Here is a 20070-nt window from a genome sequence, read left to right on the forward strand (position 1 = left end):
GCGATTTTGCTTCCCCTTTCGGTGGAGTTCTTGTGGATTTTCCTTGCTTCTAAAAAAATGAAATGGCGTATGGCTTTTAGTGCCGGTAGTGTCCGAAGACAAGTTCGGCTCGCCAGATGCAGCTCTTTTGATTTGACCCTCGTAAGCGACTTGCGGGTCGTGATGAGGATGAAATGATGATGAAGGCGATACATACACCCAGCCCCCATGCCAGCGAATAACCAATTATGGTTAAAATTCCTGACCCTGCCCGGAATCGAACCAGGGACCCTTGTGACCAAAGGCCAGCACGCTAACCATTTAGCCATGGAGCCGGACTCCTTGCTTCTTATTGATGCCTAAGAAGCAAAACATTATAGTTTGTGGTTATTTGTAAATAATATGTAATTATATGTAAATAATAAATTTATTGTAGGAAATAGATTATAGGTGTAGTACGCCATCTGTAATCAGGAATAGCCTGTTGGTGGTTAATAAATATATTTATCTATCTATCTACCTATCTATCTATCACAATAGACTTCCAGTCCATTATTTTCCTTAAAACTGGCCATGCCTCTCAACCCGTATGGATATGCAGTTCATCAGAACAACTTCCATTGTGTTCATTTTAGTATGCATGTGTATAAAAGAACATGAACCTTACATACAGTAGTGTATGCTAAAGTTCATTTTCCTTTACACGTGACCATAGGAAAATGAACTCAACATACATTGATCTGAGTGACTGTAAATCCACAAATGGCTAGGAGGCGTGGCCGGTCGTAAGGAACATAATGGATAAGAAGAGCTTTATGGGATACGAGGTTTTGTGATTCTTAATCGACGTTATATATCCTAATTGCATTCTATACATACGAATTGGACGAAATAAGACCTTATTAATAAAATGCTGCGTTCGTCATTTAACACCAACTATTCGAACATAGCACAGTTTTATTTACCTGGTATTATCCAAACATATTTATAATCCTACCGAAAAAGAAAATATGCTTTACTTACACCCGCAAAAATTACACTAGTTACTTTCACGACACGGCAGTGTTAATACATAAATCTCGCAAGTCACAAGGAAAACCATGACTATATAGTGCCAACGTGTCAGATGAACAGTAACTGTAAGACGTCGTATCGGCAACTGTATGGTTAGCGACACTGAATCGACCCCAACAGTTACAAAATAACTATAAATCACTACCTTCTTAATTGTGATATTGATCTTTATTTTCCTATTGGCTATGATAATTGTTCACGTCCGCTCCGTGGCTAAATGGTTAGCGTGCTGGCCTTTGGTCACAGGTTTCCGCATTCGATTCCCTGTGCGGTCGAGAATTTTAATCATAATTGGTTAATTCCTCTGGCACGGGAACTGGGTGTATGTGTTGTCTTCATCTTCATTTCATTCTCATCACGACGCGCAGGTCACCTACGGGAGCCAAATCAAAAAGGCCTGCACCAGGAGGCCACGCGCCATTAATTGTAATTGCTTACGGTTTTCCAGGTGCACCCAGGTTCGACTCCCAGTATTGTTGCTGGTTCAGTTGTCGCTTACAGTTTTTTTATTACTTTATTTTGCTTCAATGTAATGGTAAGTGCGTTGGACGCTTTTAATTTACGTGTGTTTTCTGAATGTACTCTGAATTATTTTCTTTTCTGTATCCTAAATAAGTGATTTATGAAACAATTACAAAACTTGCATTGTTTATTGGAAGCTAGTGGTAAACGACATTACAATGGTTCAGAGTAAGAAGAGGTTGTTTTTTGAAGCAGATCTGTAAAACACTGCGCCAGGGATTATTTCTGTTATTGCGAATTATTCAAATTAGGCATGATGTTTCGTTCAGAAGACGCAGAGAACAAACCAGTATGTTACTAATGTCATTGATTATCGACTGAAATCAGAGACAGTCATACTCATAACTAGGCCATGGATTCTTATGTAATTACAGTAATTAATTACGTATTCCACTCCTTTACTTGTTGCTGGGCTGATTGGCTCAGACGGTTGAGGCGCTGGCTTTCTGACCCCAACTTGGCAGGTTCGGTCTTGGCTCAGTCCGGTGGTATTTGAAGGTGCTCAAATACGTCAGCCTCGTGTCGGTAGATTTACTGGCACGTAAAAGATCTCCTACGGAACTAAATCCCGGTTCTCAACGTCTCCGAAAACCGTAAAAGTAGTTAGGGGGCGTAAAACCAATAACATTATTATTATTATTATTATTATTATTATTATTATTATTTTATTATTATTATTATTATTCTTTCGAATGGGCCACCAGAGGACCACGTGCCAATTTCAATTCCTTCTTCTTTGATCTTTCCTTTTCTTCCAGTACGCTGTCATCTGTTCACTATGTTTCTTCTTTCTGTCTTCAGACCACTTTGAACCAGTCTTTTTTACTTTCCTACCTTGGAATCCTTCTATTTTTAATACTTTTTCCCGAAAGCCTTCTCTATTATTTATTTCTTCTGTTGTTATATTGTTTCTTTCTAAATCCTTTCGTACTTCATTGACCCAGCTTGTCGTTCATTTCTTACCCTACAAATATCTGAAAATATTACTGGTTAATCTATTATTATTATTATTATTATTATTATTATTATTATTATTATTATTATTATTATTATTATTTACTTGTTGACAACTGGAATTGAAAAATGTTGGCGAAATGTGGTTCGGATATGGTTATAGCTGTGTTTCATTTTACATATCCTTAGTAATATTAAATATGTTTGCATATTATTTGAAGTATGTGACACTTTCGTACATATTTAGGTAATTATTAAAAAATACTAAACATTGTGTGAGCTCGTTTAATTTTCAAACTAGTAAAATAATTGACAAATTATATATTATCTAAAATATATTTCAGTTCTAAAGTTAGCTTTAACATTCCTTTAAAATTGTGATTTCTAAACCTTTCTTGTGAAATACAGTAGGTCTGTATACCTCAACAGCATACAACAGCTCTATAGTTTCTCAGAATCTGGGATGGCTAGGTGCCGTTCATTGGTCAGATTTTCTAACAAACACCATGCAGTCTTGAAACGAAATTTATACAAGCTCTCTATCTGTTTGCAAGATCATCAGTGGCGAACAAGAAGAGCTCCCAGAAGATATTTATTTCACCCAGCTGGTTTGGTCTTTTAAAATATGCACCGGTGACTTCCTACCATGTTGAACGGCCCTTTTCAACCTACAAGAGAATTTTATTGGATCAGCGCCTAAACATCACAATGGAAAACATGGAGAAGTACTTGGGGGCACATTGCACATCACGATAAAGACAGTTACCATATTATTTCTTACTTAATAGGGGTTTAAAGACATTATGTATTAAATCTAATCAGTAACTTTTTTCTTTTTCAGTCCATGAGGGCAACAGGAAATTAGTTACAGCAATACATTGTGTTATATATTCCGCGTTTTAGAGTGCATAACATTATTTTTAATATTTGAAGTATTTCGACTATGTCTTTAATTTGATTATTAATACAGTCAACATTAGAAAGCAGTAGACTGTAGAAATTATCTAAAGCAACAAAGATGACTATGTCATAAAATATGGAGGAATTTTAAAACAGTTTTATTGTTTCACATAATCATGTCATAATAAAATTATTATACGGTCATTTTTGTAAATTTAGTGCATTTATATATTTTATGAATATGAAATTATATGCGACACTTGTAACGAAAAGTCAATTCTTACAATGTCTGTCTGTCTGTCTGTCTGCCTGCCTGCTTGTTCCGGCAAATCTCCGAAATGTTTGGACCGATTTTGACGGGCCTTTCAACTGGCATACAGCTGATGGTATAAGGAGTAACTTAGGCTACTTTTCAATTTTCTGTCTGTCTGCCTGCTTGTTCCGGCTAATCTCCGAAACGGCTGGACCGATTTTGACGGGACTTTCACTGGCAGATAGCTGATGGATAAGGAGTATTAGTGTTGTTAAGGTACTCTTTTTCCTTGGACAACCTGCAGCTGTTGCAAGAAGATTGAATAATAAAAAAATATTATCCCATGTGCCACCTGTATAATATTCATTTCAGGGGAAAATCCCAATTGCTGAAAATGAATCAGAATGAAGGAGAAAATAAAACCATTGGCGCTTGCTTGGTAATGCGTTTAAAAATCTTCATGGTGTGCCAGAGTACGTTGAATTGGCGTGTTGTTTGCGCAGTCCCCCTTGCCCTTCCAAGTAGGCACATTGGTGCTTATTGACCAAATCCGCTTCCTCTGTGATAAATTTGGTTGGTCATGGCCGCGAGAAGCTCAGCGCCATATCGTTCGAGCGTTTGCCAGGCTTCAGTCGATATATCGCCACAACCATTTACCTTGCCGTTCTTCATTTTCTGCATGGCCTCCTGTACTTCCAAAGCCGTGATTAGCGGGGCAAGTCCCGAGATGGACGGTATGCAATAGACTGATGAATTGATGGATGTGGGAAATCTTCATTGCAGACCTTGGTGAAATGTCTGCTCCAGTTTATTTTCAAATCTACGGTATTTTTTTGTTACTTATTTAACGTCCCACTAATACATCGAAAGTTTTTGGCCACGGAAGGATGGGGAAGGTAGAGGCCGTGACCTAAATTAAGGTACTGCCCCAGCAACATTTGCCTGATGTGAAAATGGGAAACTACGGAAGACCATCTTCGGGGGCTGTCGACGGTGGGATTCGAAACCACTATCTCCCGAATACTGGATACTGGCCGCACATAAGCGACTGCAGCTATCGAGCTCGGTATTATTATTATTATCATGATTATTATTATTATTATTATTATTATTATTATTATTATTATTATTATTATTAACACAATCCAATACATTGGTAATTTACACTTATCATGAACTTTTTTCTTAAAACTCACTGCACTTTCTACATGTAGCAAAGCCATCATCATACAGACAATGAAGGTCCCATAGAGCAGTGGAAGGCAAAGGCTTCTGCTATCTGTAACCTCGTCACTAAGTGAGATAGAGTGATTAGCTCTGTGCCCCTAAGAATTATCTTGGTACTCATTTTTGGTATAGGCTGAGTGAACCTTAGGGCTATGTCTCCTCTAGAAATGGAAATCTCGTTTATATTTTTTTCAACTTTCTGACTGGAAATCGAATCCAGATCTTTCCAGATGAAGCGATCACGCGTTTATCGCGTCGGCTAAGTTAAAGAATGAAATTTGTAATGTTTCCAGTAGCGAATGACCGTTTTTGTTTGTTTCCTAGAGGTTTCTCTGTAGGAATTCTTTTCTAAAATGTTACGTTGTTCTCTGTGTAGGAATTATTTTTCTGAAATGTTGCGCCGTCATTCGTTACGTATTTTGTGTGATTGCCGTAAGAAAAATAATATCTAGATGTTGTCTGAACCAGTTACTGGAATTGTGGAATTGTTCAAAACCAGAAGACAGTATATCTTTTGGCTTTGTCACTTGACCTTTATGGTTTGTTTTCGTATGCCTCACTTTGTCTATCTTGCGTGACAGTGTTTTGAATTCGAGAGGAAGGCTAGACCGATCACTCGGAGAGGGCGGGGTCATTCAAATCTTAAGGCACATAAGCTCGCCTGACCTGTATTGTTTGTTTTGATATTTCCGTATTGCTTCTCGCACGCGTTTGCCTTTTTTCTTGTCACAGTGTTTTGAAGATCCGTACAGTACATTGTTCTGCTTTGCAGTGTTCCCTAGAGCAGCACACAGCGGACGGGGCACGCGGCGGTATCACGTGGCGACGCCCGCCCCTCCCCCCGTCCCTCACGTGTCGCTCGGTGTGTCCCGGAAGAAACTGTTGCTCCGAGCTGACAGGTTGCGCGCCAGTCGTTCTGTAGCCGCGGGCAACGAGTCCTCCTCTACTCTCCACATCCCCTTCCACGGAGTTCGCAAGGGAGCTGCTTTCCGATCCGCCACGAAAGTAATCCGGTTTTCTTACCCACTGTTCCGTGTAGTAATCGTTGTTATTTCGTACCACTCCTTATAAACATCACGAGAATTGCCCAGTGTGATTGTAATTTACCACCACCACCGTCGACATTTGTACATGGACGTGAGTGGCTGAAGACTTTCCTGACATTAAAGACATGATTTGGAAGTGTCGCTCCAATAAATCTGCTTTTTGCGTTCAGTCTGGTTTAAAGAATATGGTAATAGTGAAACGTAAAAGTTTTACCAAATAGTTTCACCATTGCAGGACACTTTTGGGGTGGTATTATGGGGACTGATAAACCGAGCCTCTCTCACCACCACTATCTAGCCGCCTGCATGGCGCCCCAAGAATACCCCTGGCAACAGCACCACCAGTGGACACAGCCTCAGCAGCCGCCGCCCCCTCCACCACCGCCGCAACTTCTGCCGCCTCCTCCGCCGCCTCCTAAGCGTTTTTTACAACAGCAGCTTCTAGGTGAGAAACCAGTTTTCAAATATTATTCGATTCATTCACAGATGTACAAATCGTAGTAATGCATGACCTTGTCTTATAATTACTACCAACAAGCGGAGGTCGCCATGTGGTTTTCTAGAAAAGTGTTCAAATTTTGAGGATTTGCCCTTCATTAAATAAGTTTTAGGCCTGTTTGAGCGTTCTTGCCAAAAGGGCCTTATTTTGTTTAAATACACTTGCACAAAAAGAATTTTGACTCATAAAGTAGTATCTACCATGAAAATAATTGTACCTAAATTTGTGGCAAAGATTTGAATTTTTATATCTAATCTATTGCTTTTCGCATTCCTTTGAATGGACTGTGTAGTTGATAGCAATAATGTATTTTGTCCTTTTTGATGTTACAATGTGAGCAGCGTTTGGTAGTTTTGAAAAAAAAACGTTTCTTAAATATGAACGTCTGGCACCTTGGCTGAGTGGTCAGCGCGTCTTCAGTGTAGAGAGTCCCGGGTTTGATTTCGAGGATTTTAATCGAGTCTGGTTAATTCCTCTGACTCGACTAGTAAGTGTTTGTGTCTTCCAGCCACTAGAGAAACACGCAATAGTGAATGCACCCCTCCGCCTATGGTTGGCGTCAGAAAGGGCATCCGGCCTTAGAACAGGGCTATGTCGAAAGTTCCTATCCGCCACCTCACCAAAGGGCGGGAAAAACGGCAGCAGAAGTGAAAGGGAAATTTCTTCAGTATGAATCTCAGTATAAATGGTCCTTACAGCATGCAGGTTTCACTTCCAGGTACTTTCAAGGGCGAAATAAATCTTTCGTCAGCTTGGATTTAGTAACATTCACATTTTTAGAAATCAGTAACTAGAAAAGCTAGGTCAGAAAATTTACTTGAGTTAACACACCTTCATTACCATTTAGAACATCACATTTTTGAAGAGTCCAGTAACCGGTAAATTTTTGTACCAATTTTTTAACGATTATTTTACGTCGAACCGACACAGATAGGTCTTACCGCGACGATGAGATAGGGATAGAACTAGGATGAAGGCGGCTGTGACCTTAATTAAGGCATAGCCCCAACATGTGCCTGGTGTGAAGATGGGCAACCATGGAAAACCGTCTTCAGAGCTTCCGACAGTATGGTTCGAACTCACTATGTCCGGAATGCAAGCTCACAGCTGCTAATCGCACGAATAACTCGCTCGGTATACCAAATGCACATATTGATTCGTTGCAGCTAAATTGTGTGTGTATGTTATAGATACTACAATTCATTGAATATATACATAATGGAGGGTGTGATTAGAGGCTTAGCTGCTGTCTTCCCGTTTTCAAAGTTGAAGTTCGAATCCCGTGATTGAGGTTTTTATCACAATAATCACGAAGCGACAGGAAGTGCATCCTATCTTAAACCCCCGGCCACAACCAAAGATCTGCCTGGACGGCTGCAGCTACTACAAAAACAACTGGAAAAGCTGAAGAAAATTTTAAAATATATAATACTTGCATGGTCCTTATGTTAAAATATTAGCAGCATACTCTAGAACAGCGATGGCGAACCTATGACACACGTGCCATCAGGCGACACCAGAACTCGATTTTTGTAGCACACCGAACAACTTACTAACATATTTTAATGTTTTTAACATGCAATAAATAGGTAAAAAATCTACCAAAATAGCATATTTTAATATTACGCTTTAATAGAGAAGTATGTCACAATTCTATCGCCATATTTAGTTTACAAATTTTATTAGGTTAAAGTCAAAATATGTTTTATTCGTAATATTCGCCGTTTTTGTGATGATATTTTCATTAGTGTTTGCAAAATAAAATTATGAAACACTCAGCGGAATGGATTTATATGTAACGCAATCTAATACCTAAATGCAGTCAAATGAGGGGGTTTCATGATGATTTTAATGGAAAATTACCGGTTGCACACTAGACAGAACGTGAAAAAAAAACCGAAATCTTAATTGACACGCTAGTGGGAAAAGGTTTCCCATCCCTGCTCTAGAATCTCTAAGATTTCAGATTTCTTCAGATTTTCCTTTCTCATTGTCACGTTTCATATGATTCTTTTTCTAATTTTTGCGCTAGTAATTATTTTTTTGAAAGTTACATTTCTTCTTACGCTTATTTTCTCAATCTCCTGGATTCGGCACATTGCATGGATTTAGCCCATATTTACGATCGGATGCCTTTGCTGACACCAACCCCATGTAGAGGGAAGTATTCATTATTGCGTGTTTCTGTGGTGGTTTGTAGCGTAATACGTTTGTTGTATGTAAATGCGTATTAAAACAAACACAAATATTCAGCCCCCAAGCGAGAGGAATTTACAATACGCAGTTAAAATTCCCCGACCCGGTCGGGAATCAAGCCCAGGACACACGAAACCAAAAGCCAGTGTACTGACCATTCAGCCATGGAGGCGTATACATTTTTGCAAGAGTACCATTCATGAAATAATGTTCGCATTTTTGAAGAGCCTAAATTTTGTGATCAAATTTGCATATTAATTTTTTTGCTACAAATACTGCAATTATTTAATTACAAATTTTTTCTGTTGAAATTATGTAAGGACAGTTCTTAAATATAAATTTCTTGTGTCAAATATTGTAGAGTATATTTTTCATACAGGGTGAATCAAAAGGTTGCCCAGGAACTGAAATAGCACGTTGACGGGTCGAAATAAAACTACTTTCGAATAGGAACATTTTAAACTAATCTAAGATAAAACCCTCCATCAGAGCAAGCCTAGAAATGTCTGGAACAATATAATGGACAAGTTATTTTATAAAATGCTCTACATTGTGAAAGAATTCAGAACTGGCAATCAATGGAGTGATAGTGGTTTGTGCACACAGTGAAATTAGACACTGAATGTTGTTCACAAAAGCTGTTCGAACTGTCGCCTACCACATCCATTGCAGCAATAATCAGTGTCTAGTAATTTAACAAAATATTAAACTAAAAAAGTCAATTTAAAAATATCTGTCCATCGTGTTATTCTTGAGAGTCCCAGGCTTGGCCTGACAAGGTTTCGTCCTAGACTATACGTTCCTAGTTTTCGTGCTTCTAACCCTCTATAGATATCTTCAGTTTCTGCGCAACCAATTGAGTCACTCGGTAAAAATGAAACACTACTCTGCAAAATTTCATGCAGATACCTTGAATAGTTTTTGAATTCTGATGGAAACTCTGTATAAAAATGAAAGGTAAGAAAATGTCTGGCACGTATATGACAAAGTCAGACGTAGCAAGTGACATACAATGTGACAGTCAAACATATGGTCGTTTCGCTTGCAAAAGGTGCTATGTGAAATATTTAGCCAGTAATTTAAAATAATTCTTGTTCTTGATGACGTGTGTGCTGCGGCTCGGTATTTTTCGCCTAAAAGATCACATTGCGGTTTTCCCAGGGCGCATCGACGATATTATTTTTGAAGTTGAGGACATAAAGATCTTTTTCACCAGGTTAAAGAGAAGATATATTCTATAATGAAAAATATAAAATACGGAAAGTGGACAGATGAGGAATTGCCCCGTTGGGTTTTCGTGACAATGCTGCCCACTGCAAGTCTGGTTTGAATGAACGTTGACAGATTTCTTCAGATTTTCCTTTCTCATTGTCACGTTTCATATGATTCTTTTTCTAATTTTTGCGCTAGTAATTATTTTTTTGAAAGTTACATTTCTTCTTACGCTTATTTTCTCAATCTCCTGGATTCGGCACATTGCATGGATTTAGCCCATATTTACGATCGGATGCCTTTGCTGACACCAACCCCATGTAGAGGGAAGTATTCATTATTGCGTGTTTCTGTGGAAGTGGTTTTCCGTGGTTTCCCACTTCTCCTCCAGGCGAATGCCGGGATGGTACCTAACATAAGGCCACAGATTGCCAATTCTTAACAATGGTTGCTTTACACGTAGCTAATGAAAAGTTCAATAAAAGAGAAATGGCATCATAGTGGACAATTATTATGTCAATAAATAAATAAATAAATAAATAAATAAATAAATAAATAAATAAATAAATAAATAAATAAATAAATAAATAAATAAAAGGAAGTAGACCTAAATAAATAACGACCGATTAACTGATTTTTTACATTTAAGGTCTTTATGTCATTGGTGTCCGCCTCTGTGGTGTAGTGGTTAGCGTGATTAGCTGCCACCCCCGGAGGCGCGGGTTCGATTCCCGGCTCTGCCACGAAATTTGAAAAGTGGTATGAGGGCTGGAACGGGGTCCACTCAGCCTCGGGAGGTCAACTGAGTAGAGGTGGGTTCGATTCCCACCTCACCCATCCTGGAAGTGGTTTTCCGTGGTTTCCCACTTCTCCTCCAGGCGAATGCCGGGATGGTACCTAACATAAGGCCACAGCCGCTTCCTTCTCTCTTCCTTGCCTATCCCTTCCAATCTTCCCATCCCTTCACAAGGCCCCTGTTCAGCATAGCAGGTGAGGCCGCCTGGGCGAGGTACTGGTCATTATCCCCAGTTGTATCCCCGACCAAGAGTCTGAAGCTCCAGGACACTGCCCTTGAGGCGGTAGAGGTGGCATCCCTCGCTGTGTCCGAGGGAAAAGCCGACCCTGGAGGGTAAACAGATGATGATGATGTCATTGGTGTTATTTATTGGGAACTAACTTATATGGCTCTCATCTAGCGGTACGGATGGCTAATTTTAATATGTCGAGTATATTTTTCAAAACGTTTGGTAATTTTTCAAACTTTCCTATACCTTGTAAGTTCTGCACTAATTGTTATAATTCTACCGCAATGGTACTGCTTTGTTTGGTGTGAAATTCTCTATTCGACGATACACACTTGATAGGTCGGGATTTACAGTACATCGAAAAGTTGATTTAAAGCTAATTAAAAAATCTCATTTTTTGACTCCCGGATGATTTTTCACCCTGGGGGTCGTAATGTGACCGTTATTATACCATCGTCTCGGGCTCCAAGAGAGCTTTCAACAGTACCCCTCATGAGGAATTGGAATTGATATTTAATCGGTCAAATCGCTTAATTTAAAAAGTCATCTTCAGATTTGCGCCCTTCCCTTGCCGTGTATTTCTTTTTGGGGTTATTCAAAAGTAAGGTGTCACATTTTATGTCTTTAGACATCTTAACAATCCTGCTGTCTTTTTGTTTCGGTGTTATTAATCGCAAACAAAATCATATGCCTCATTTTCTAAAGCCTAACATGACCTAACATGTTTAATTGCGAGCCCTCAAGTGTCATATTTTCTCTTGTGACTGTCAATAAAACGGTGCTCCAATCAATCCGATCGGATTTTTAGTTTCTGAGCTATAAGCCCGAATATGAGGTCATGATTTCGTTACACTAGGGTTCGAATGTACAGTCTGATTTTATAGGTCAGCAATAAATTGAAAAGGGCAATATTTTTGCCCTAACATCGATCACCACTTATCTGCATTTAGAGCTGTCGCCGAGATGGCAGATTCCCTTACAGTTCCTTCAAAGAATTTGCAAATTTATCATACATCTCCCTTGATAAATTATTCCAATCCTTAATCTTCTTACTATAAATAAATATTTACCCCAGTTTGTCCTTTTCAATTCCAGCCTGATCTTCATTTTATGATCTTTCCTATTCTCAAAGTCATTCTAAGCCATCTCACCACTGACATTTCGAAACATGCCGCGTAGTCGAGTTGCTTGTCTCCTTACTTCCAAGTCTACCCAGCCCAAAGTCTGCAACATTTTCGTAACACTGCCCTTTTTTTCGAAATAATGGATCTTTTCAGTTTTTATTGGTGGGAATCCCATAGACGAGAATCATACTCTAATTGGGGTCTTCCGGATACGCCCCCTTTTAAAATTTGGATTGTCTCATTTCGTAGTTTTATGCGCACTGTGTAGATTTTCCCACTTTTTCTATTGCGCTGCTGTGTTTATTGTCAAAGCTACTGAAGTTCGACTATTAAGTTCCAGGTAATCTATCTCCCTAGCTAGCTAATTATCAATATTATATCTGATCGAGTCCAGGTTTGTTAGGGATATGAACTTCTTCTGTTCAAGGCTAATATTATGCTCGATTGTACTGTTTTAAGCTTTTGTTATACCAAGTTTTGCGATCAGCATAAACATTCGGGGCCCAGCCTATCCCAACGCCTAGAAGTTATGTTACTCTCTCAACATTATGGAAGAACGGGCTAAACGACACTTCCTACTAGCCGAATTAGTTTGCATTCTTTTTTTTTTTTTTTTTTTTTTTTTACATTTGGCTTTACGCCACACCGACACAGATAGGTCTTATGGCAACGATGGGATTGGCAAGGGCTAGGAGTGGGAAGGAAACGACCGTGGCCCTAATTAAGGTACAGTCCCAGCATTTGCGTGGTGTGGAAATTGGAAACCACGGAAAACCATCTTCAGGGGATTCGAACCCACTATCTCCCGATGCAAGTTTGCATTCTAATCTATTACTGCTAAATACTCGGGCTATAATCATTACCCAGCACCACTCATATCTCAGCAGTTTCCGTACTGTGACAGGCATATATGAGAGACTGAGACTTCAGTGGAAGCTACATTTTACTCTGGCCTGTGCCAAGAGACAAAGATACGGGATGAGGATAGTGGGTGTCATAAATTCAATTTTATCTACCAGCGTCCTGCCAGGATGTATATCATTCTCAAATCAACTTCGAACATTATTGACAATTTCACTTGGTTTGAGATTGTTGCATATTATGAAAGTGTTTCCACGATTAACATCTCCCTTGTTTTACATTGAGCCGAACGGGTTGGTTACGCTTGCAGTCGGGCCGTGTAGTTGTAAACTTGCATTCGGGAGACAATGGGTTTGAATCCCAATATCGGCAGCCCTGAATCAATCATCAGTCACCACTGATCTGCATTTAGGGCAGTCGCCCACGTGGCAGATTCCCTATTTGTTGTTTACGTAGTCTTTTCTTAAATAACTGCAAAGAATTTGGAAATGTATTGATCATTTCCTCTTCCTATAAAGGAATATTTGCCCCAGTTTGTCCTCTTTATCTTCATATTGTTATCTTTCCTACTTTTAAAAACACCACTGAAACATGGTTTTCTGTGATTTTCTATTTTCACGAGGCAAGTGCTGGAACTCTACTGTACTTCAACTAATGCCACGACCGCTTCCTTCCCAGGCCTGGCCCTGTGGATGCCGAAATCCTGTCGATGCTAGTGTGGCCTTAAGTAGCAATAAGGAGAAGATACCCAGATCTTGATCACATCTTCCCATATTTAATCTTGAACTCACCTTTATTTCACATTCTCCTTGTTCTAAGCTCTCCTCATTGTTCACCATAGCCTGATAGTTCGAGGACTGAGAAATAAAATGACAACCAGAGATTGTGCGTGATTCATCTGTAGTCATTAAAGAAAGTAATTTAGTGCCATCTCCTTATCTGGAATGGTTATGAGTTTTTTCTATTGATTTTCTCCACGCTGTTTCTAATTTTCCAATTTCTCATTAACTGCACCAGGCTGTTCTAGGACCAGTGTTGACAACTGTGGAGACAAATCCCTACGCGTAAAATTTTTTGACTCTTTTCCCTGTAGCGTACGGTGTAGGGATGGATTTATGAATATACCTGAAAACTTTGGGAAAATTATGGAAAAATATACAAGTCCAGCTCAAGAGCCATCTGCTATTGGTGACAGAAGAAGCGACTGTAGACAGTTATAAATTTGGTTACTATCACGGGTGCTAATGCTTAACGTTTGAGTCGCCGGTTGTTAAGGAGGTATTTGAAAGAACTATAGCAACACCCACAGAAACACGTTATAGGGAATATATCCCACCATACAGTGTTGGAGTCGGGAATGGTATCCAGCAGTAAAATAGGGCCCAGGCCACAGGCGAGACACAGATCGCACCCGCAACACCACCAAGGTGGGAAAAGTGGAAGAAGAAGAAGAAGAAGAAGAAGAAGAAGAAGAAGAAGAAGAAGAAGAAGAAGAAGTCCTGTTTTCACACCAGGCAAATACTGGGGTTGTACCTTAATTAAGGCTACCATCGCTTCCTTCCTAGTCCTAGCCCTTTCCCATCACTTCATCGCCATAAGACCTGTCAGTGTCAGCTTTCTTCAGCTTTTCCCAGTTATTTCTGGGGTCGCTAGAGCCCACGACGCTATTTTTATGCATTTTTACGTAGCACAGGCGCAGGCCTCGTGGCGACGGTTGGATAGGATACAGCTAAAAGTGGAAAGTAAGGGACGTTGGCTTTAATTTAAATACAGCCCCAGCACAGCATTTGCCTGGTGTGAACATGGGAAAGCAGTGAAAACCATCTTCAGGGGTGCCGATAGTGGGGTTCGAACCCACTATCTCCCGACACCTACGTGACCCAAGCCGCGCAGCCACTTGCGCGGTATTTCGATTTTAGCCGTCGGTTTAAGGCCGGATGCCATTCCTGACGACACGTGATTTCTGAGATTATAACTTCAACCCAGGATCGAACGGGATTCGAACTTCAGACTTCCGGGTAAGGAGTGAGCAGCTAAGCCGTTGAACTAATCACGCCCCTCGTGTAAAAATAAAGAAAATTCATTGTATTCTCTAAATTTCCCTTATCCATTTTTTTCCTGCTACTTGTTTAACTTCGCACTAATACATCGGTGATGGAAGGATGGGAAAGGGCTTGGATTGGGAAGTAGTGGAAGTGGCCTTAATTAATGGACAAACTTAGAATTTACTTGGCGTGGAAATTGGAAACCACGGAAAACCATCTTTGGGGCTGCCGACGGTGAAATTTGAACCAACTATCTCCCGAATGCAAGCTCGCAGCTGTCTCATCCATTAAGCAGATGCTTCGAATTGATGGGTATTACTGAGATCTAACTCTTCCGTTGTATTCTTTGCGCACATTCTACTGGACCGGCCGGGCTGAGTTGCTCAGTCGGTATAGCGCTGGCCTTCTGAGGCCAACTTGGCAGGTTCGATCGTAGGTCAGTCTCGTTGTATTTGAAGATGCCCAAATACGTCCAGCCTTGTGTCGGTAGATTTACTGCCACGTAAAAGAACTCCCGATCTTCTGGTCCGATTGTGAATAGTGCCATTTTTTGTTATGCATTTCTTTGAAACATAGCAGCACTTCTCCCTTTTATCTTCTGAACGGAAGATTTGTTTAAAATTCGTTCAAAATCTCAAAGTAGCTTAGTGAAACCTACAGCGTGAAAATACAGAGGAAGACTTCCTTCTCAAGCCACTTGTTACTTCCGTCTCAATTCAGTAGTTATTGAGCTGCCGTTAGTGATCCTTGGAATAGCTGCAGGGATATTTCGGTGGACATGGTGTATATAACGACCTCCGCTTATGTTATTCTATACACTCTTCATCAGGCTGGTATAACAAGAATGTGATCTGATTTACTGTTTGGCTCCATGGCTAAGTGGTTAGGGTTCTAGCCTTTGGTCCAGGGGCTCCCGGGTTCATTCCCGGCCAGGTCAGGGATTTCAACCTTAATTCGTACGGCACGGGGCATGGGTGTGTGTGCCGTCTTCATTACTAGAGATCAACTTAGGTACGGTCGCTTTTAGGCCGTCTACTCGGGAAAAGATCTGCAGCAGGCCTCTCCGAAGGCCATGCACCATTATTATTGGATTTACTTCCCAATAAAACTATGCTACCGACAACCTAATAAAATGCGGTTATCTACCAAAATATTCTTGGAGGGACAATTCATATTTTCAGGTTCCCTGTGCCAGTATTTATATTGATTTGATTTACCCATATTGAAGCTTGCAGCTCATGAGATCTCCTGTTCTTTGACATATGTTTGTCTATAAAGGGGACTGAGTAACTGGAATAATGATAATAATAATAATAATAATAATAATAATAATAATAATAATAATAATAATAATAATAATAATAATAATAATAATAATAATGTATGTTCAGTCTTCGGCCTGAAGGCTGGTTGGATCCTCAACAGCTCGACTATTACCTGTCATAGACGGCCTAGGTATCACTGAAGAGGCGTACTAGGGAAATGAGGAGTGAGGTCGTTTCCCGTTGCTTTCCTTACTGAGTCAGAAATTACTATTAAATACCAGTCCGCCGAGCCCACAGAAATGCATGCACCAACCGACCCTGTGAGCAACATAATCCACACCATTCTTACCAGGGACCTGCTGCATAAGGATTGGCATTACTAGCATCGCTCATACCGCACTGACGTTCATATTGTCAAAGCCAAGGATAAGACAGAGACAGATCAATAAAAGTAACCATATCGCTCTAGTCCATACCAGAAGACATAGTGCACTGTAAACTCTAGGTCTCTTCAGCAAATAATAATAATAATAATAATAATAATAATAATAATAATAATAATAATAATAATAATATTAATAATAATAATAATCAGGCTATTCGGAAATAAACGGCCGCAATGCCCAGTGTCTACAGTGAACGCTCCGTGCCTCTTGTTGTACAGGGTTGATGGAACAGTAAGTAATAGCTATTGAAGGTCATCACAATAAGCAGCATTTATGCTATACGAAGTCTAGATATAGGTGTCATAAGACATGTAACAACCCTTTCACAAGAGGCTTCCGGCGGCTCTCCGCATAGTCAGGTCTGGGTATTCAAACGAGAAACTCCTCGAGTTCTTCGGACTAGGCTTCCTTTGACTCGGGACTCGGGTCACCTGGCCTGGAGGTAAAATGTGCTGCTCTCAGGTTCTCTGACGATCCCGACTTACTGATTGAACTCATACTCGCCTCCTTCTACCTGTTTTCTGCTTCTTTGCAAAAAGTGTAGTCAGCAGAAAATCGAACCGCGGGCCTCCATGTAAGAGGCAGGCTCTGAATCCCTAGACTACGGAACCCGGCTGAAACTTCCTAGAACTTTCTAAAATAAAATTTGACATTCCACGCAAGATTTTTCTGTTGGTATGATAAGAAAGTATTGGCAGTCATTTTTCTTTTTCATTTATTGTATTTTATTCTTAAATTAGCCTTCACCCAGCAACAGCGGGTTCTTTTTCAATTTAACCTTTAATTTTGGGAGCCTTGTAAGATAATATTAGCCGGCTCCGCGGTGTAGGGGAAGCGTGCCTGTCTCTTACCCGATTCTCGGTCAGGTCAGGGATTTTTACTTGGGTCTGAGGGCTTGTTCGAGTTCCACTCAACCTACGTGATTACAGTTGAGGAGCTATCTGCCGATGAGATAGCGGCCCCGGTCTAGAAATCCGAGAATAACGGCCGAGAGGATTCGTCGTTCTGACCACACGACACTTCATAATCTACAGGCCTTCGGGCTGAGCAGTGGTCGCTTGGTATGCCAAGGCTATTCGGGGCTGTTCCACCATGTAATTTAGTTAGTAAGATAATATTATTTTTGTTCTAACTAAAAAGTAATTGATGAATTTAATTAACCTCTAAACATTGGCGGGAAAACGTTACGAGTATAATGAATGCATTGTTTTTTTTTTTTTTTTTTTTTTTTTTTTTTTTTTTTTTCCTAATAACGTGAAGGGTGATGCTTACAGTCTGCCCCGCATGTCACCCCAGGAGACGAGTGCGCGGCCTCCCTACCATTCCCCTGTTTGTGTCGTGCGGACAGTATTCGTATTACGTCACCAATTCTTTGCTGATTTGCGACCGCTGATGTAGAACCGTAGGGGACTACAAAGAATAAGACAGATTAACAGAGATTTTGCATTCCTGCATTCTAACAGATGATCAGCACTGGGTGTTTTCCATCAACAAGTTGTTTGTTTCCTTGTGCTGAAAGTACTTTTTTTTCTTTTTTTTCTTTTTTTTTTTTACATTTTGCTTTACGTCGCACCGACACCTAGGTCTTATGGCGACGATGGAAAAGGAAACTATTATGAGTGGGTAGGTATCCACCACGGCCGTAAATAAGGCTTTCCGACAATGGGTTTCGAACCCACTATCTTCCCAATGCAAGCTGACAGCTCCGCGACCCAAATTGCGGACAGTCACTCGCTCGGTATGCCGAAACTAGTCTCGTGCTTTGCACAATTTGAAAAAAATATCATAGCAACAGTGTAAAACGCATGTGGTTTTTGAACAGTAGCTACGGTCCTCTGATCGTAGCAGACAACGCTTACACCTTGTGGAATAATAATAATAATAATAATAATAATAATAATAATAATAATAATAATAATAATAATACAATTTCGCGTAGCTATTTCTAGCCTGTTTGGAGCCCTTGTAAGGCAGATTCTTCGATGAGAGTGGTCGGCTACTGCCGTGTATGAAAGGATAGTGTTATGTGTGACTTACAGGAATGTTGGGAACATTACAAATGGCAGTCCCCGAACCAGAAAAAAATTAACCATTTAAGGTTAAAATCTCCGATCTGGTAGGAAATTGAACTCTGAGCCCTCAGAGCCGAAAGTGACTACGTTGACCATTCAACCAAAGGGCCGGAACGTCACGTGGTAAAATTACAAACAGAAGTTGAGTAACGAGAAGTATAAAGTACTTCCATATCCTCCTTATAGTCCTGATATAGCACCAGCAGATCGCCACATGTTTATGCATTTAAGTCACTGGCTGAAGGAGAAAACGTCCTGAAACAGGGATAATGCACAAACTGCCTTGGTTGAATTATTAATAGTTCTCAGTTCAGAGGGACCAAGGGTCGATTTCCGGCTGGGTGGAGGATTTTAGGCACGTCTGGGTCATTCTTCTGGTTTGGGGACTGAATATTTGTATTAGTCTGAATACACACATCTTCATCCACACACAACATATCACACTACAAGCCGCCACAGAAACACATCTACATGAGGTTGGCGTCAGGAAGGGCATCCTGTCGTAAGATTGAACTTAATCGCCATGAAGTGCCGACAAAAAGAATTGGAAAACAATGGCGGTAGGCTGTCACTAATGTAACGGCCGTAGAGTTTCGAGGGATTCGTAGACTTACTGATTAGAAATAAAAGACAAACTTATGTGGATAATAAAATTTATTCAGTAGAACGTGATACACTTGGAATGTGGATGATAACTCGGTGTGACGGATCAGTGATATGATAAATAAGATACATACAGTGGAACCTCGATATCTCGATTCACCTCGGGAGCTAAATGTTACTTGGGGTTATCGAAATTTCGAGATATAGAGAATATCGATTTTGAGCATGTATAGCACATAATCGTATCATATCTATGTACGAGCTTATAAAGAATACATTATTTTTAATAGTACTTAAAAATATACAAGGATACAGTACTTACAGTAGTGAAACAAGAAACATACCTCTGTTAACAATTTTGGGGAAAATCCTGTTAGTCTCGTCTGTTTGTTACTCTTAACTTTTCCTCCCTTCACGTTGAAACCCTTCGTCAATACCATGCAGCCGAGATTCGTAAATGAAGCTTGTCATCCGCGACTTCGGGGGTTGCTTTCGTACGTGACCGGTAATGAATTCACACCCGAGAAACAGCGAGGCTTCGCCGATTTTCCGATCACTAGAAGTTTTAGTTTTTAGGTTCCCGTCATATTAGCTCCCAGCATCACTATAACCCCTTCTTTACTCGCTGACTGTGCCACACAAACCACAAATGCCGTATTGCACAGTTAAGGTTACACAAAATTTGAATTACAGAGTACATTTTGTTCCAAGAAAGGAAATGTTTTCTTCGAGAAATCGAAAAATTCGTGTAACCGAATTTCGAATAA

Source organism: Anabrus simplex, chromosome 1, assembly GCF_040414725.1.
Source record: "Anabrus simplex isolate iqAnaSimp1 chromosome 1, ASM4041472v1, whole genome shotgun sequence".
Lineage (NCBI taxonomy): Eukaryota > Metazoa > Arthropoda > Insecta > Orthoptera > Tettigoniidae > Anabrus > Anabrus simplex.